At 40.6% G+C, this 12,777-nt stretch overlaps 7 non-coding genes across 7 annotated transcripts; all 7 read left to right on the top strand.

Annotated features, from left to right (window-relative positions):
* Positions 1–2,443: 2,443 nt before the first annotated feature.
* On the top strand, positions 2,444–2,515 carry trnah-gug (transfer RNA histidin (anticodon GUG)). Its single transcript has one exon. It is a non-coding gene; the product is annotated as a tRNA-His (tRNA).
* A 1,304-nt stretch (positions 2,516–3,819) lies between these two features.
* Positions 3,820–3,891, top strand: trnah-gug (transfer RNA histidin (anticodon GUG)). Its single transcript has one exon. It is a non-coding gene; the product is annotated as a tRNA-His (tRNA).
* A 1,304-nt stretch (positions 3,892–5,195) lies between these two features.
* On the top strand, positions 5,196–5,267 carry trnah-gug (transfer RNA histidin (anticodon GUG)). The gene has a single exon. It is a non-coding gene; the product is annotated as a tRNA-His (tRNA).
* A 1,304-nt stretch (positions 5,268–6,571) lies between these two features.
* trnah-gug (transfer RNA histidin (anticodon GUG)) lies at positions 6,572–6,643 on the top strand. Its single transcript has one exon. It is a non-coding gene; the product is annotated as a tRNA-His (tRNA).
* Positions 6,644–7,589: 946 nt separating this feature from the next.
* On the top strand, positions 7,590–7,663 carry trnat-agu (transfer RNA threonine (anticodon AGU)). The gene has a single exon. It is a non-coding gene; the product is annotated as a tRNA-Thr (tRNA).
* Positions 7,664–7,947: 284 nt separating this feature from the next.
* Positions 7,948–8,019, top strand: trnah-gug (transfer RNA histidin (anticodon GUG)). The gene has a single exon. It is a non-coding gene; the product is annotated as a tRNA-His (tRNA).
* Positions 8,020–10,341: 2,322 nt separating this feature from the next.
* On the top strand, positions 10,342–10,415 carry trnat-agu (transfer RNA threonine (anticodon AGU)). The gene has a single exon. It is a non-coding gene; the product is annotated as a tRNA-Thr (tRNA).
* Positions 10,416–12,777: the final 2,362 nt, after the last annotated feature.

Genomic DNA, 12,777 nt, shown 5'->3' with positions numbered 1-12,777 from the left:
ATTCCGAATGTTCACTCATATCTCGCGACCCACCTATGACATGTTAATAACCGCTTTGGGTCCCAAATCATAGTTTAAGAATTCATGTCAGAGGTTCTTGAGTTTATTCATCTCGAGACCCAAATGAAAAATGTACTGTCCTCGAATGATCATAGTTACGAAGAAATAGTATGTGATTACCATTGATTACTGATATCTCGCTACCCACCTCTCACCAGTGTTGCCAACTTAGCGACTTTGTCGCTATATTTAGGAGGTATTCAGAAAAAAGACAAGAATCGACAGAAGAAAGTTCAATTGTAGTTCTAAACATACTTAGGGTGTTTTTTACTCACTTTTTGTCTCTCCCGAGACGTTATTCCTCTCTCCTACAGCGTCAATCACAATTACATCCACTTGGCCAATTATGAAAATTATGTGATGACGTCATTTAGCGACTTCTAGCTACTTTTAGGACCAGCAATAGCTACTTTCCTTCCTGAGGATTTGGCAACACTGCCTCTCACATGCTCAGGCCCACTTTGCGTCCCAAAACGTAGCTTAAGAAACCCTGTTGCTAGACAATTGAAGGTGTCTGTATCGTTTCCAATATTAGTAAAAGACATCTCTTTTGTGATGTGATTTTGCTAGACAGAGATGTGGGTTAAATTAATGAGACTGGTTTGATTCAAATAGGTGTGGGTGTTCACATCTGCAACATATATGACTTTTATGGGTGCTGTGGCTTAGTTGGTTAAAGTCCCTGTCTAGTAAACAGGAGATCCTGAGTTCAAATCTCAGCAGTACCTTTTTATTGTTCACATTGGTGGAGAAGGTCAGAGGGGAGGGCACTCAGGTTTCCTCACCAATGGGTTTAGAGAATTAGAGATGACGTGAGGAGGATGCAATTGAGATATTCCAATGTCACGGAAAAAGGGCACTTTTTGAATGAGAAAAAACCTACCGACTGTGTAAAGCTCCACTGTTTCTTCAGTTTATTCATTATCGAGACCAAAATGAAAATAGTTTAGCCAGCTTGTGCACATCACTTTCACAGCCTATGTAGGCTTTACAAAGCCAACTCTTGTAGCCGGCCGTGATCGTATAGTGGTTAGTACTCTGCGTTGTGGTCGCAGCAACCCCGGTTTGAATCCGGGTCACGGCAATGTAATTTTAGAAGGGTTGTTTTTTGAATGAGTTAAGACTTACTATGCAAGCTAAGAAACTCAGCAACTCTGCCGTTTGACAAAGTTCCCCACCATATTGTAGGTTAATTACTTACACAAAATGATTCATCTGCTGTTTCAGACGTTTTTACCATTTTTAAGCTCCAGAGCCAAATGAGAAATGCAGTGTCCTCGAACGACCAACATTATGAAGAAATAGTGTATGATTCCGAATGTTCACTCATATCTCGCGACCCACCTATGACATGTTAATAACCGCTTTGGGTCCCAAATCATAGTTTAAGAATTCATGTCAGAGGTTCTTGAGTTTATTCATCTCGAGACCCAAATGAAAAATGTACTGTCCTCGAATGATCATAGTTACGAAGAAATAGTATGTGATTACCATTGATTACTGATATCTCGCTACCCACCTCTCACCAGTGTTGCCAACTTAGCGACTTTGTCGCTATATTTAGGAGGTATTCAGAAAAAAGACAAGAATCGACAGAAGAAAGTTCAATTGTAGTTCTAAACATACTTAGGGTGTTTTTTACTCACTTTTTGTCTCTCCCGAGACGTTATTCCTCTCTCCTACAGCGTCAATCACAATTACATCCACTTGGCCAATTATGAAAATTATGTGATGACGTCATTTAGCGACTTCTAGCTACTTTTAGGACCAGCAATAGCTACTTTCCTTCCTGAGGATTTGGCAACACTGCCTCTCACATGCTCAGGCCCACTTTGCGTCCCAAAACGTAGCTTAAGAAACCCTGTTGCTAGACAATTGAAGGTGTCTGTATCGTTTCCAATATTAGTAAAAGACATCTCTTTTGTGATGTGATTTTGCTAGACAGAGATGTGGGTTAAATTAATGAGACTGGTTTGATTCAAATAGGTGTGGGTGTTCACATCTGCAACATATATGACTTTTATGGGTGCTGTGGCTTAGTTGGTTAAAGTCCCTGTCTAGTAAACAGGAGATCCTGAGTTCAAATCTCAGCAGTACCTTTTTATTGTTCACATTGGTGGAGAAGGTCAGAGGGGAGGGCACTCAGGTTTTCTCACCAATGGGTTTAGAGAATTAGAGATGACGTGAGGAGGATGCAATTGAGATATTCCAATGTCACGGAAAAAGGGCACTTTTTGAATGAGAAAAAACCTACCGACTGTGTAAAGCTCCACTGTTTCTTCAGTTTATTCATTATCGAGACCAAAATGAAAAGAGTTTAGCCAGCTTGTGCACATCACTTTCACAGCCTATGTAGGCTTTACAAAGCCAACTCTTGTAGCCGGCCGTGATCGTATAGTGGTTAGTACTCTGCGTTGTGGTCGCAGCAACCCCGGTTCGAATCCGGGTCACGGCACTGCAATGTAATTTTAGAAGGGTTGTTTTTTGAATGAGTTAAGACTTACTATGCAAGCTAAGAAACTCAGCAACTCTGCCGTTTGACAAAGTTCCCCACCATATTGTAGGTTAATTACTTACACAAAATGATTCATCTGCTGTTTCAGACGTTTTTACCATTTTTAAGCTCGAGAGCCAAATGAGAAATGCAGTGTCCTCGAACGACCAACATTATGAAGAAATAGTGTATGATTCCGAATGTTCACTCATATCTCGCGACCCACCTATGACATGTTAATAACCGCTTTGGGTCCCAAATCATAGTTTAAGAATTCATGTCAGAGGTTCTTGAGTTTATTCATCTCGAGACCCAAATGAAAAATGTACTGTCCTCGAATGATCATAGTTACGAAGAAATAGTATGTGATTACCATTGATTACTGATATCTCGCTACCCACCTCTCACCAGTGTTGCCAACTTAGCGACTTTGTCGCTATATTTAGGAGGTATTCAGAAAAAAGACAAGAATCGACAGAAGAAAGTTCAATTGTAGTTCTAAACATACTTAGGGTGTTTTTTACTCACTTTTTGTCTCTCCCGAGACGTTATTCCTCTCTCCTACAGCGTCAATCACAATTACATCCACTTGGCCAATTATGAAAATGATGTGATGACGTCATTTAGCGACTTCTAGCTACTTTTAGGACCAGCAATAGCTACTTTCCTTCCTGAGGATTTGGCAACACTGCCTCTCACATGCTCAGGCCCACTTTGCGTCCCAAAACGTAGCTTAAGAAACCCTGTTGCTAGACAATTGAAGGTGTCTGTATCGTTTCCAATATTAGTAAAAGACATCTCTTTTGTGATGTGATTTTGCTAGACAGAGATGTGGGTTAAATTAATGAGACTGGTTTGATTCAAATAGGTGTGGGTGTTCACATCTGCAACATATATGACTTTTATGGGTGCTGTGGCTTAGTTGGTTAAAGTGCCTGTCTAGTAAACAGGAGATCCTGAGTTCAAATCTCAGCAGTGCCTTTTTATTGTTCACATTGGTGGAGAAGGTCAGAGGGGAGGGCACTCAGGTTTTCTCACCAATGGGTTTAGAGAATTAGAGATGACGTGAGGAGGATGCAATTGAGATATTCCAATGTCACGGAAAAAGGGCACTTTTTGAATGAGAAAAAACCTACCGACTGTGTAAAGCTCCACTGTTTCTTCAGTTTATTCATTATCGAGACCAAAATGAAAAGAGTTTAGCCAGCTTGTGCACATCACTTTCACAGCCTATGTAGGCTTTACAAAGCCAGCTCTTGTAGCCGGCCGTGATCGTATAGTGGTTAGTACTCTGCGTTGTGGTCGCAGCAACCCCGGTTCGAATCCGGGTCACGGCACTGCAATGTAATTTTAGAAGGGTTGTTTTTTGAATGAGTTAAGACTTACTATGCAAGCTAAGAAACTCAGCAACTCTGCCGTTTGACAAAGTTCCCCACCATATTGTAGGTTAATTACTTACACAAAATGATTCATCTGCTGTTTCAGACGTTTTTACCATTTTTAAGCTCGAGAGCCAAATGAGAAATGCAGTGTCCTCGAACGACCAACATTATGAAGAAATAGTGTATGATTCCGAATGTTCACTCATATCTCGCGACCCACCTATGACATGTTAATAACCGCTTTGGGTCCCAAATCATAGTTTAAGAATTCATGTCAGAGGTTCTTGAGTTTATTCATCTCGAGACCCAAATGAAAAATGTACTGTCCTCGAATGATCATAGTTACGAAGAAATAGTATGTGATTACCATTGATTACTGATATCTCGCTACCCACCTCTCACCAGTGTTGCCAACTTAGCGACTTTGTCGCTATATTTAGGAGGTATTCAGAAAAAAGACAAGAATCGACAGAAGAAAGTTCAATTGTAGTTCTAAACATACTTAGGGTGTTTTTTACTCACTTTTTGTCTCTCCCGAGACGTTATTCCTCTCTCCTACAGCGTCAATCACAATTACATCCACTTGGCCAATTATGAAAATTATGTGATGACGTCATTTAGCGACTTCTAGCTACTTTTAGGACCAGCAATAGCTACTTTCCTTCCTGAGGATTTGGCAACACTGCCTCTCACATGCTCAGGCCCACTTTGCGTCCCAAAACGTAGCTTAAGAAACCCTGTTGCTAGACAATTGAAGGTGTCTGTATCGTTTCCAATATTAGTAAAAGACATCTCTTTTGTGATGTGATTTTGCTAGACAGAGATGTGGGTTAAATTAATGAGACTGGTTTGATTCAAATAGGTGTGGGTGTTCACATCTGCAACATATATGACTTTTATGGGTGCTGTGGCTTAGTTGGTTAAAGTCCCTGTCTAGTAAACATGAGATCCTGAGTTCAAATCTCAGCAGTACCTTTTTATTGTTCACATTGGTGGAGAAGGTCAGAGGGGAGGGCACTCAGGTTTTCTCACCAATGGGTTTAGAGAATTAGAGATGACGTGAGGAGGATGCAATTGAGATATTCCAATGTCACGGAAAAAGGGCACTTTTTGAATGAGAAAAAACCTACCGACTGTGTAAAGCTCCACTGTTTCTTCAGTTTATTCATTATCGAGACCAAAATGAAAAGAGTTTAGCCAGCTTGTGCACATCACTTTCACAGCCTATGTAGGCTTTACAAAGCCAACTCTTGTAGCCGGCCGTGATCGTATAGTGGTTAGTACTCTGCGTTGTGGTCGCAGCAACCCCGGTTCGAATCCGGGTCACGGCACTGCAATGTAATTTTAGAAGGGTTGTTTTTTGAATGAGTTAAGACTTACTATGCAAGCTAAGAAACTCAGCAACTCTGCCGTTTGACAAAGTTCCCCACCATATTGTAGGTTAATTACTTACACAAAATGATTCATCTGCTGTTTCAGACGTTTTTACCATTTTTAAGCTCGAGAGCCAAATGAGAAATGCAGTGTCCTCGAACGACCAACATTATGAAGAAATAGTGTATGATTCCGAATGTTCACTCATATCTCGCGACCCACCTATGACATGTTAATAACCGCTTTGGGTCCCAAATCATAGTTTAAGAATTCATGTCAGAGGTTCTTGAGTTTATTCATCTCGAGACCCAAATGAAAAATGTACTGTCCTCGAATGATCATAGTTACGAAGAAATAGTATGTGATTACCATTGATTACTGATATCTCGCTACCCACCTCTCACCAGTGTTGCCAACTTAGCGACTTTGTCGCTATATTTAGGAGGTATTCAGAAAAAAGACAAGAATCGACAGAAGAAAGTTCAATTGTAGTTCTAAACATACTTAGGGTGTTTTTTACTCACTTTTTGTCTCTCCCGAGACGTTATTCCTCTCTCCTACAGCGTCAATCACAATTACATCCACTTGGCCAATTATGAAAATGATGTGATGACGTCATTTAGCGACTTCTAGCTACTTTTAGGACCAGCAATAGCTACTTTCCTTCCTGAGGATTTGGCAACACTGCCTCTCACATGCTCAGGCCCACTTTGCGTCCCAAAACGTAGCTTAAGAAACCCTGTTGCTAGACAATTGAAGGTGTCTGTATCGTTTCCAATATTAGTAAAAGACATCTCTTTTGTGATGTGATTTTGCTAGACAGAGATGTGGGTTAAATTAATGAGACTGGTTTGATTCAAATAGGTGTGGGTGTTCACATCTGCAACATATATGACTTTTATGGGTGCTGTGGCTTAGTTGGTTAAAGTGCCTGTCTAGTAAACAGGAGATCCTGAGTTCAAATCTCAGCAGTGCCTTTTTATTGTTCACATTGGTGGAGAAGGTCAGAGGGGAGGGCACTCAGGTTTTCTCACCAATGGGTTTAGAGAATTAGAGATGACGTGAGGAGGATGCAATTGAGATATTCCAATGTCACGGAAAAAGGGCACTTTTTGAATGAGAAAAAACCTACCGACTGTGTAAAGCTCCACTGTTTCTTCAGTTTATTCATTATCGAGACCAAAATGAAAAGAGTTTAGCCAGCTTGTGCACATCACTTTCACAGCCTATGTAGGCTTTACAAAGCCAGCTCTTGTAGCCGGCCGTGATCGTATAGTGGTTAGTACTCTGCGTTGTGGTCGCAGCAACCCCGGTTCGAATCCGGGTCACGGCACTGCAATGTAATTTTAGAAGGGTTGTTTTTTGAATGAGTTAAGACTTACTATGCAAGCTAAGAAACTCAGCAACTCTGCCGTTTGACAAAGTTCCCCACCATATTGTAGGTTAATTACTTACACAAAATGATTCATCTGCTGTTTCAGACGTTTTTACCATTTTTAAGCTCGAGAGCCAAATGAGAAATGCAGTGTCCTCGAACGACCAACATTATGAAGAAATAGTGTATGATTCCGAATGTTCACTCATATCTCGCGACCCACCTATGACATGTTAATAACCGCTTTGGGTCCCAAATCATAGTTTAAGAATTCATGTCAGAGGTTCTTGAGTTTATTCATCTCGAGACCCAAATGAAAAATGTACTGTCCTCGAATGATCATAGTTACGAAGAAATAGTATGTGATTACCATTGATTACTGATATCTCGCTACCCACCTCTCACCAGTGTTGCCAACTTAGCGACTTTGTCGCTATATTTAGGAGGTATTCAGAAAAAAGACAAGAATCGACAGAAGAAAGTTCAATTGTAGTTCTAAACATACTTAGGGTGTTTTTTACTCACTTTTTGTCTCTCCCGAGACGTTATTCCTCTCTCCTACAGCGTCAATCACAATTACATCCACTTGGCCAATTATGAAAATTATGTGATGACGTCATTTAGCGACTTCTAGCTACTTTTAGGACCAGCAATAGCTACTTTCCTTCCTGAGGATTTGGCAACACTGCCTCTCACATGCTCAGGCCCACTTTGCGTCCCAAAACGTAGCTTAAGAAACCCTGTTGCTAGACAATTGAATGTGTCTGTATCGTTTCCAATATTAGTAAAAGACATCTCTTTTGTGATGTGATTTTGCTAGACAGAGATGTGGGTTAAATTAATGAGACTGGTTTGATTCAAATAGGTGTGGGTGTTCACATCTGCAACATATATGACTTTTATGGGTGCTGTGGCTTAGTTGGTTAAAGTGCCTGTCTAGTAAACAGGAGATCCTGAGTTCAAATCTCAGCAGTACCATTTTATTGTTCACATTGGTGGAGAAGGTCAGAGGGGAGGGCACTCAAGTTTCCTCACCAATGGGTTTAGAGAATTAGAGATGACGTGAGGAGGATGCAATTGAGATATTCCAATGTCACGGAAAAAGGGCACTTTTTGAATGAGAAAAAACCTACCGACTGTGTAAAGCTCCACTGTTTCTTCAGTTTATTCATTATCGAGACCAAAATTAAAAGAGTTTAGCCAGCTTGTGCACATCACTTTCACAGCCTATGTAGGCTTTACAAAGCCAGCTCTTGTAGCCGGCCGTGATCGTATAGTGGTTAGTACTCTGCGTTGTGGTCGCAGCAACCCCGGTTCGAATCCGGGTCACGGCACTGCAATGAAATTTTAGAAGGGTTGTTTTTTGAATGAGTTAAGACTTACTATGCAAGCTAAGAAACTCAGCAACTCTGCCGTTTGACAAAGTTCCCCACCATATTGTAGGTTAATTACTTACACGAAATGATTCATCTGCTGTTTCAGACGTTTTTACCATTTTTAAGCTCCAGAGCCAAATGAGAAATGCAGTGTCCTCGAACGACCAACATTATGAAGAAATAGTATATGATTCTGAATGTTCACTCATATCTCGCGACCCACCTATGACATGTTAATAACCGCTTTGGGTCCCAAATCATAGTTTAAGAATTCATGTCAGAGGTTCTTGAGTTTATTCATCTCGAGACCCAAATGAAAAATGTACTGTCCTCGAATGATCATAGTTACGAAGAAATAGTATGTGATTACCATTGATTACTGATATCTCGCTACCCACCTCTCACCAGTGTTGCCAACTTAGCGACTTTGTCGCTATATTTAGGAGGTATTCAGAAAAAAGACAAGAATCGACAGAAGAAAGTTCAATTGTAGTTCTAAACATACTTAGGGTGTTTTTTACTCACTTTTTGTCTCTCCCGAGACGTTATTCCTCTCTCCTACAGCGTCAATCACAATTACATCCACTTGGCCAATTATGAAAATTATGTGATGACGTCATTTAGCGACTTCTAGCTACTTTTAGGACCAGCAATAGCTACTTTCCTTCCTGAGGATTTGGCAACACTGCCTCTCACATGCTCAGGCCCACTTTGCGTCCCAAAACGTAGCTTAAGAAACCCTGTTGCTAGACAATTGAAGGTGTCTGTATCGTTTCCAATATTAGTAAAAGACATCTCTTTTGTGATGTGATTTTGCTAGACAGAGATGTGGGTTAAATTAATGAGACTGGTTTGATTCAAATAGGTGTGGGTGTTCACATCTGCAACATATTTGACTTTTATGGGTGCTGTGGCTTAGTTGGTTAAAGTGCCTGTCTAGTAAACAGGAGATCCTGAGTTCAAATCTCAGCAGTGCCTTTTTATTGTTCACATTGGTGGAGAAGGTCAGAGGGGAGGGCACTCAGGTTTTCTCACCAATGGGTTTAGAGAATTAGAGATGACGTGAGGAGGATGCAATTGAGATATTCCAATGTCACGGAAAAAGGGCACTTTTTGAATGAGAAAAAACCTACCGACTGTGTAAAGCTCCACTGTTTCTTCAGTTTATTCATTATCGAGACCAAAATGAAAAGAGTTTAGCCAGCTTGTGCACATCACTTTCACAGCCTATGTAGGCTTTACAAAGCCAGCTCTTGTAGCCGGCCGTGATCGTATAGTGGTTAGTACTCTGCGTTGTGGTCGCAGCAACCCTGGTTCGAATCCGGGTCACGGCACTGCAATGTAATTTTAGAAGGGTTGTTTTTTGAATGAGTTAAGACTTACTATGCAAGCTAAGAAACTCAGCAACTCTGCCGTTTGACAAAGTTCCCCACCATATTGTAGGTTAATTACTTACACAAAATGATTCATCTGCTGTTTCAGACGTTTTTACAATTTTTAAGCTCCAGAGCCAAATGAGAAATGCAGTGTCCTCGAACGACCAACATTATGAAGTAATAGTATATGATTCTGAATGTTCACTCATATCTCGCGACCCACCTATGACATGTTAATAACCGCTTTGGGTCCCAAATCATAGTTTAAGAATTCATGTCAGAGGTTCTTGAGTTTATTCATCTCGAGACCCAAATGAAAAATGTACTGTCCTCGAATGATCATAGTTACGAAGAAATAGTATGTGATTACCATTGATTACTGATATCTCGCTACCCACCTCTCACCAGTGTTGCCAACTTAGCGACTTTGTCGCTATATTTAGGAGGTATTCAGAAAAAAGACAAGAATCGACAGAAGAAAGTTCAATTGTAGTTCTAAACATACTTAGGGTGTTTTTTACTCACTTTTTGTCTCTCCCGAGACGTTATTCCTCTCTCCTACAGCGTCAATCACAATTACATCCACTTGGCCAATTATGAAAATTATGTGATGACGTCATTTAGCGACTTCTAGCTACTTTTAGGACCAGCAATAGCTACTTTCCTTCCTGAGGATTTGGCAACACTGCCTCTCACATGCTCAGGCCCACTTTGCGTCCCAAAACGTAGCTTAAGAAACCCTGTTGCTAGACAATTGAAGGTGTCTGTATCGTTTCCAATATTAGTAAAAGACATCTCTTTTGTGATGTGATTTTGCTAGACAGAGATGTGGGTTAAATTAATGAGACTGGTTTGATTCAAATAGGTGTGGGTGTTCACATCTGCAACATATATGACATTTATGGGTGCTGTGGCTTAGTTGGTTAAAGTGCCTGTCTAGTAAACAGGAGATCCTGAGTTCAAATCTCAGCAGTACCTTTTTATTGTTCACATTGGTGGAGAAGGTCAGAGGGGAGGGCACTCAGGTTTTCTCACCAATGGGTTTAGAGAATTAGAGATGACGTGAGGAGGATGCAATTGAGATATTCCAATGTCACGGAAAAAGGGCACTTTTTGAATGAGAAAAAACCTACCGACTGTGTAAAGCTCCACTGTTTCTTCAGTTTATTCATTATCGAGACCAAAATGAAAAGAGTTTAGCCAGCTTGTGCACATCACTTTCACAGCCTATGTAGGCTTTACAAAGCCAACTCTTGTAGCCGGCCGTGATCGTATAGTGGTTAGTACTCTGCGTTGTGGTAGCAGCAAACCCGGTTCGAATCCGGGTCACGGCACTGCAATGTAATTTTAGAAGGGTTGTTTTTTGAATGAGTTAAGACTTACTATGCAAGCTAAGAAACTCAGCAACTCTGCCGTTTGACAAAGTTCCCCACCATATTGTAGGTTAATTACTTACACAAAATGATTCATCTGCTGTTTCAGACGTTTTTACCATTTTTAAGCTCGAGAGCCAAATGAGAAATGCAGTGTCCTCGAACGACCAACATTATGAAGAAATAGTGTATGATTCTGAATGTTCACTCATATCTCGCGACCCACCTATGACATGTTAATAACCGCTTTGGGTCCCAAATCATAGTTTAAGAATTCATGTCAGAGGTTCTTGAGTTTATTCATCTCGAGACCCAAATGAAAAATGTACTGTCCTCGAATGATCATAGTTACGAAGAAATAGTATGTGATTACCATTGATTACTGATATCTCGCTACCCACCTCTCACCAGTGTTGCCAACTTAGCGACTTTGTCGCTATATTTAGTGAGTATTCAGAAAAAAGACAAGAATCGACAGAAGAAAGTTCAATTGTAGTTCTAAACATACTTAGGGTGTTTTTTACTCACTTTTTGTCTCTCCCGAGACGTTATTCCTCTCTCCTACAGCGTCAATCACAATTACATCCACTTGGCCAATTATGAAAATTATGTGATGACGTCATTTAGCGACTTCTAGCTACTTTTAGGACCAGCAATAGCTACTTTCCTTCCTGAGGATTTGGCAACACTGCCTCTCACATGCTCAGGCCCACTTTGCGTCCCAAAACGTAGCTTAAGAAACCCTGTTGCTAGACAATTGAAGGTGTCTGTATCGTTTCCAATATTAGTAAAATACATCTCCTTTGTGATGTGATTTTGCTAGACAGAGATGTGGGTTAAATTAATGAGACTGGTTTGATTCAAATAGGTGTGGGTGTTCACATCTGCAACATATATGACTTTAATGGGTGCTGTGGCTTAGTTGGTTAAAGTGCCTGTCTAGTAAACAGGAGATCCTGAGTTCAAATCTCAGCAGGACCTTTTTATTGTTCACATTGGTGGAGAAGGTCAGAGGGGAGGGCACTCAGGTTTTCTCACCAATGGGTTTAGAGAATTAGAGATGACGTGAGGAGGATGCAATTGAGATATTCCAATGTTACGGAAAAAGGGCACTTTTTGAATGAGAAAAAACCTACCGACTGTGTAAAGCTCCACTGTTTCTTCAGTTTATTCATTATCGAGACCAAAATGAAAAGAGTTTAGCCAGCTTGTGCACATCACTTTCACAGCCTATGTAGGCTTTACAAAGCCAACTCTTGTAGCCGGCCGTGATCGTATAGTGGTTAGTACTCTGCGTTGTGGTCGCAGCAACCCCGGTTCGAATCCGGGTCACAGCACTGCAATGTAATTTTAGAAGGGTTGTTTTTTGAATGAGTTAAGACTTACTATGCAAGCTAAGAAACTCAGCAACTCTGCCGTTTGACAAAGTTCCCCACCATATTGTAGGTTAATTACTTACACGAAATGATTCATCGGCTGTTTCAGACGTTTTTACAATTTTTAAGCTCCAGAGCCAAATGAGAAATGCAGTGTCCTCGAACGACCAACATTATGAAGTAATAGTATATGATTCTGAATGTTCACTCATATCTCGCGACCCACCTATGACATGTTAATAACCGCTTTGGGTCCCAAATCATAGTTTAAGAATTCATGTCAGAGGTTCTTGAGTTTATTCATCTCGAGACCCAAATGAAAAATGTACTGTCCTCGAATGATCATAGTTACGAAGAAATAGTATGTGATTACCATTGATTACTGATATCTCGCTACCCACCTCTCACCAGTGTTGCCAACTTAGCGACTTTGTCGCTATATTTAGGAGGTATTCAGAAAAAAGACAAGAATCGACAGAAGAAAGTTCAATTGTAGTTCTAAACATACTTAGGGTGTTTTTTACTCACTTTTTGTCTCTCCCGAGACGTTATTCCTCTCTCCTACAGCGTCAATCACAATTACATCCACTT

The sequence above is a fragment of the Oncorhynchus mykiss genome, chromosome 16 (assembly GCF_057628025.1).
Source record: "Oncorhynchus mykiss isolate SJ-2025 chromosome 16, ASM5762802v1, whole genome shotgun sequence".
NCBI lineage: Eukaryota > Metazoa > Chordata > Actinopteri > Salmoniformes > Salmonidae > Oncorhynchus > Oncorhynchus mykiss.
The sequence above is the reverse complement of the archived record's forward strand: the minus strand, read 5'-3'. Positions and strand labels throughout refer to the sequence as shown.